This window comes from Xiphophorus hellerii, chromosome 21 (assembly GCF_003331165.1).
Source record: "Xiphophorus hellerii strain 12219 chromosome 21, Xiphophorus_hellerii-4.1, whole genome shotgun sequence".
Taxonomy (NCBI): Eukaryota; Metazoa; Chordata; class Actinopteri; order Cyprinodontiformes; family Poeciliidae; genus Xiphophorus; species Xiphophorus hellerii.
The window spans coordinates 25583025-25589024 of NC_045692.1; the positions used below are offsets into that span (position 1 = coordinate 25583025).

Here is a 6000-nt window from a genome sequence, read left to right on the forward strand (position 1 = left end):
TAGCAATGTTAGCATAGATAGCAAAGGGGACTGTGTTTGCTAAATTAGCACAGTTAGCAACATCAGCGTTGTACACCATGTTAGAAAAATGTGTGTTTTCTGCAGTGTGGAAGAAAAACAACAAGTTGTGTCTGACTGACCAATTTCTTCTGCTTCTTTTGTTTGCAGATTTTTACATTTTATATTTCTGTCGACTAATCAGTCAGTCTTTTCTTTACCTGATTAATCTGCTGGTAAATTTAACAAAGTTTTTATTGTTTAACTGCAAGAAATATTTAATCCCAACATATTAAGTACGTTACTGAGAGCAGATGAAATGTTAAAGAGAAGGAGGCGATATTCATGTTTATGGGTGAAACGTGGCTCCTGCTCCTCCTGCTCCTCCTCTCTGCTGGGGGTTGCAACATAATCTCATCTAAATAAAGGTGGCGCTATAAATAGAGAGCAGCGAAAACAGGGAGGGAGAAAGAAGAAGAAGAAAGGAGGAAAGATGAGGAGGAGTGACCTCTTGCTTCACCTCCTCCTCCTCCATCAGCATCAACGGCTTCTGGTCTGGATTTCTATGCTGTGTAACGACATGCTAATCTGTGTGTGTGTGTGTGTGTGTGTGTGCGTGTGTGTGTGCATGTGTGTGTGTGTGTGTGCGTGTGTGTGTGCGTGTGTGTGTGTGTGTGGTTAATGGGAGTTTCAGTGGGACGTTTGTGTCCAGGGGGACAGAAGTCAAGCAGCTAATTAAAAGCCGTCTTCCTCCCCCGAGACTTTTGTTTCTACACATTAACCACACACACACACACACACACACACACACCCCGCCGGGTCACGTGAGCGCAGCATAATTATCACATTAGTTTCATTAATGAGTCAGCGGCTCCAGTTGGTCTCATGTTTTCATTTGATCACTTAATTAACTTCATGGATTCATTTTATTAAAAGAATCTAAATAAATAAAAATGTTTCCATTTCTCCGTGTAAATAATTAATCCTTCCTGTTTTATTGTTATTAAATTTATTACACAGATCATGTTAATAAACTAAAAACTATAAAATCATCCAGTTTAAATGGAATTTCGACAACAATGACTCAAATAATAATAAATATGATTCTCTACTATTTGCAAATATAATCATTGTAATTTCTTATTTAAATATTAACTAAATATTATCAGTTTTGTTTCATTTTTATTTGCATTACTTTGTATTTAGATTCTGTGTTGATTTTAATTTTTATGTTTAGTTACCTTTATTTATTATATAATAATAAATCACAATCAATATGATAAATAAAATGATTATTACTCTTATTAGTAATAAATACATATTACTATTATGAATACATTTAATTTATATATAATTAATATTGATGTATTTTAATTAAAAGCTCCGTTTTTTACTGCTTGACCTTTGAACTCAAAAAGAAAATAGAAATGATCCGATAACTAAACCATAACTTGTAAATATAATTATTTAAATATAATAAATTACTGAATATAAACACTAATGTTTATGTTTTTTTTTTTTTAAATATAAATTTTTTGTTTTAATTATTAAATATACATTTTAGAGACAATATTATTTTGAATCTGGATTCAGTTAAATGATCTTTATTTTATTATTGAATAATAAATGATATTTGTATTAAACCTGAAATCAGAAATAAATCATATTTTAATTATTGCCTGACTGTTGAAGTCAGAAGAACCGAATCGGATCAGAACCTGCAGAGACTCGGTTCTGGAGCTGACCCGGTCACTCCGAGTCGCTCCGACGGGTCAGAGACCCGGTGAGGAGGAGGAGGGATGATGAAGAGCAGATAAAGAGGAGTCAGTCGGCTGGCTGCCCCCCTCCTCTTCCTCCACCTCCTCTTCCTCAAGCTGCATCATGTCTTCACACGACTCCAACTGCAGGGAGCCGGTCCCCACGGCAACACAACGCACTCTTTGTGCGCCGCACTTCATCCAGCAAGGAGGAAGAGTAGTGAGGAAGAGTGCTGAGGAAGAGTAGAGAAGAAGAGTAGAGAGGAAGAGTCCGGCTCTTTGTTTCCTCCAAGGATTTCCTGGAATCTCTCCGTTCTGCTCCAACATGCTTGGACTAAGACTTTTGCACAGCGGAGGCATCCTGACTCTTCTTCTCCTCCACTGATTCCTGTTCTTCCTGTTTTCCGCCTGCAGGCCGAACCCAACCAGCAGATGATGAAACTTTACAGCATCCAGACCCACAGGGAAGAATCCACATCCACTGCACAGGCCCCGCCCATATTATGCATGCCCCGCCTCCATACAACAGACCACGCCCATATTATACAGGCCCCGCCCACACCTCCCTCTAACCAGAGTCTGGGTCGGCTCGGCCTCAGTGTTGAATTTGTTACTGAAATGGTAACTGTTCATCTGAACCGAATCAAATGCAGCTCCAACATGGAGGAGATCCTGCAGCACACACACTGCTGCAGCACACACACTGCTGCAGCACACACACACACACACTGCTGCAGCACACACACACACACACACCGCGCCGCTGCATCCTGTCTCATAAAGCTCATCCAGGACGGAGTCTGGCTCCTGAAGCTTCAACGCCTCAAAACAGGAAATGTTAAAGATGAAAGCTTCATCTGGAGGAACCAAGATGGCCGACAGCAGAGATGTTCCAGCTAACATCAGTCACAGCTTCAGAAAACAATCTAACTATGTCATTTAGAGGAGAAGTCCTGCATGTTTTATTCTCTAAAACAAAAAAGTTTCAATTACTTTTTCTGTAATAATTACCTTTAAACTGAAAATACAGAGAAGACAGAAATAATCTGCTCCAATCTGTTAGCTTTGCTTCATAAATGAACAAAAGATGGACTGGTTAATCAGAACCAGCTCAGTTAAAAATCTATCTGAATCTTAAAATCTTCCAAAATTTAGACTTTACATTTTTGAGCCATTAGATCAGCAGGTCAGTCCTTCACATGGAGAGCGTTCTCAGATTACCAAACCAGGGGAGCGGATTAAAAACCAATAACCTAACAGGAAATATTTGCTCAATTCTGAAAGTTCTGTTCTGTATATCAGAATAAAACGATCAAATAAATTATTAATCATGAGTTTCTGCCTGTATTACAGGATTCTGGAGCTATTAGATAAAAAAAGACAGACCCACCCGGTCAGAGCTAAAAACTGGAAATATTGGCCCAGATAAACATCAGATCGGTGCATCTCAGACCCAACATTACTAACCTGTGGTGTTTTATTGCTTTAGTCTTGTTTTCTGCTGTTTGGGGGCATAAATTAAACTTTTATGAGTTTCAGTTGGATGTTTTCCGTTTTAAAAGTGACCTTAAAGCTCCTCAGGTTGAACCATTATCTAACCGGTCCGGCCCTGAGACTCCGTTCGGTTTGACTCCCGAGGGCCAAACCAAACCCAGGCCGTCAATCATTGACCCGGCTCGGTGATAAGGGACTCTTTGGCCCAGTTAAGGCCGAGTTATGGGAGTTATTTAGCGGCCATAACAGCATCCTGCGCCGCAGAAAACACCCCGGCTAACAGCTAACTGAGCCGCAGGAACTTCACCGAGACGACGGTGTGGGGCTGAAAAGTGCTGACGGTGCGAAAATAAATCTGATTTAATGATTTTGATTAAAGTTGCAGCGGAGGGAGACAGAAAACAGGGACTGGAGAGGAGGAAGAGGAAGAGGAGGAGGAGGAGGAGGAAGAGGAGGATGCAGCAACAGGCGTCACGTCGATGCTGCTGCTAGGAAGGCGCTGGAAAAAGTGTCAGAAACACGGCGAAAAGTCGACAAACTGCCGCAAAAACTCGCGCAAACCGAGCGGCAGGGACTCCCCGACCGAGCCTCAGCCGCGTCGGATCGGTTTATAAATGAACCGGGCTCGATTTAGGGCTAAATGTGTCTGGGCAAGGTCACCGTGTTGGTGCTCAAAGCTAGACGCACTTAGCACAGAAGAAAGCAGGAAACGAGGAAGAGGACCTTCAAAATAAAGCAAGCAAACGTTCAAAACCATCAAAAACAACTCAATATCAACAATTACATTGACATTTCCACACACACACATATATATAGCGATCTTTGATATCCTCACAGATCAGCGCCCATAAAGTAACAGTCTATCAGTTTTCTGAGAGGAAGCATCGTTAATCAGAACTTATCAGATCTATGAAAACATTTACTTAATCAATCATGACGAAAAACATCTACACAACATCCAGTATGGCTGCCACATTCATACACTAAAAACACAATTATTTACCTTCTCTAACCAGTTATAAACCAATTAATCAGCTACACAAGATCAGTTAGTGAAAGTTTTTTCTTTTCAAAAACATCACTTTTCACCCCAACAAGGTTGCAACATTCACAGTGGAAGTAAAAACCCGTTTTTATGGACTTCTTAACCAAAACATCTGAAACGTTCACAAATCTACGGACCACCAGCGGGAACATGGACTGACCGGCTAACAAATATTAACATAACAAGCTGAAAGTGACGTGTTTTTCTACATTTCAGAGATTTAAAATAAGTAGCAACACGTTAACTAACAGTACACTAATTAGCTATTCGTTTAAATAAACCATCAGAAATAACAGTTTTTAGTAATTAATGTTGCTTTTATGTCGGATTTTACAGAATGGAGTCTGTCAGCGAAACGTTTACAGCGATGTGGCTCAACAGGTGTTTTATTGTGACAGGCAGACCGGAAGAAGCAGCTCTAGCTTACCGCTAGCTTGCAGCTCTTACCGTCTGGGACTGATAGCGCTACACATGGTAACTAGCAGCGAGGCTCCGACCAAAGTGCACCCAGATATGGATGCTTGCCTCCGGCTGAGCAGACTTTGACCCCCCCTCCTCCCACCCCCTCTTCCCCTCCGTGTCTCTCTCTCTCTCTTTTCTACCCCCCACCCCCCCACGGCGGAAAATAACCGCCGAATAACAGCCAGAAAAAGTGCAAACGGCTGCTAAAAGTTGCGCTAAAGAAGGTGAAAACATGAAGCTGCTGGTGATAATTAGCCGCAGAGTGAATGAGGAAGAGGCGGAAGAGGAGCTGAAATTCCTCCGCTTGGATGCGCATCAAACTAGGAAGCAACACGGAGAGGAGAGAGCGAAAAAAAAAAAAAAAAAACCCCGTGGAAAGCCCACTCCACGGAGCGGAGGCTAACTTTGAGTCGGCAGTTTAACTTGTTGCTGAGAGACGAGCAGCAGGTCGCTGCTAGCGGCAGAAAAAGGCTGACTTACCGCGGACTTTGTTGGGGTTGGGCTGCTTGCGCCGAGACATCGTGGCGAGGATGATGATGATGATGATGATGATGAGGGGGGATGAAGTTAAAAAAAAAAAAAAAAAAGGGAGGAAGAAGCTGCAAAGTCGCTCCGAAGAGGAGAGGACTCAAAATGGCGTTTCTCCGAATGGATGTGCAAACTTGGACAAACTTTACTCCGGCTTCTCCTCCTCCTCCTCCTCTCTCCTCCTCCTCCTGGTGCTGCTGCTCTGCTTCTCTTCCTCCTCTCCTCCTCCTCCTCCTCCTCCTCCTCTTCCTCCTCTCCGAGGAAACAAACAAGGCGAACTCAACTGTAGAAGTGTAACTGCCGCTCCGGAGGTTGGCTGAAGTGGTGGCCGGGCTCCAGGCTCCGTGCCCCGGCCTGTCTCTCGCCGTGTCTCGGTGTCTCTCTGCCTCTGAACCTGATCAGTAAAGCTCATCACGTGTTGTCTCCAGTCTCCAAGGGGACGTGGCCACCAAGCATCTCTGCCTTTACGCACGGACACACGTTGCCTCCAGGGGCGCGTCCAGGAAGTTTGCACCGCGGGCAGGGAGGGGGGAGCAGATGGGGGCCATGAACCACCAAAACAAACTTTATGGGTTTAAATGAACATATTTGGTTATCCTGCTGCCATGTATATAGGGAGGGATGAATAAATAAAATATATTCTACAACTCATAAACACTTAATTTAAGATTTCATATTTCTTTTTTAAAAAGCTATCACTGGAGTCAAAGCTGCAGT

At 42.7% G+C, this 6000-nt stretch overlaps 2 protein-coding genes across 9 annotated transcripts in view; both read right to left on the reverse strand.

The window, feature by feature from the left end:
- rreb1a (ras responsive element binding protein 1a) overlaps positions 1 to 5818 on the reverse strand; it is a 39341-nt gene extending 33523 nt beyond the window's left edge. The window contains exon 1 of one of the 2 annotated variants that reach the window (XM_032551856.1): positions 5236 to 5818. The gene's annotated coding sequence lies outside the window, so the exon portion shown is untranslated. The remainder of the gene's footprint in view (positions 1 to 5235) is intronic. The other variant, XM_032551857.1, reaches the window with a different exon arrangement.
- The window catches only part of LOC116712074 (NACHT, LRR and PYD domains-containing protein 3-like), a 1065068-nt gene that overhangs the window by 798469 nt on the left and 260599 nt on the right, over positions 1 to 6000 (reverse strand). The window lies entirely within an intron of this gene.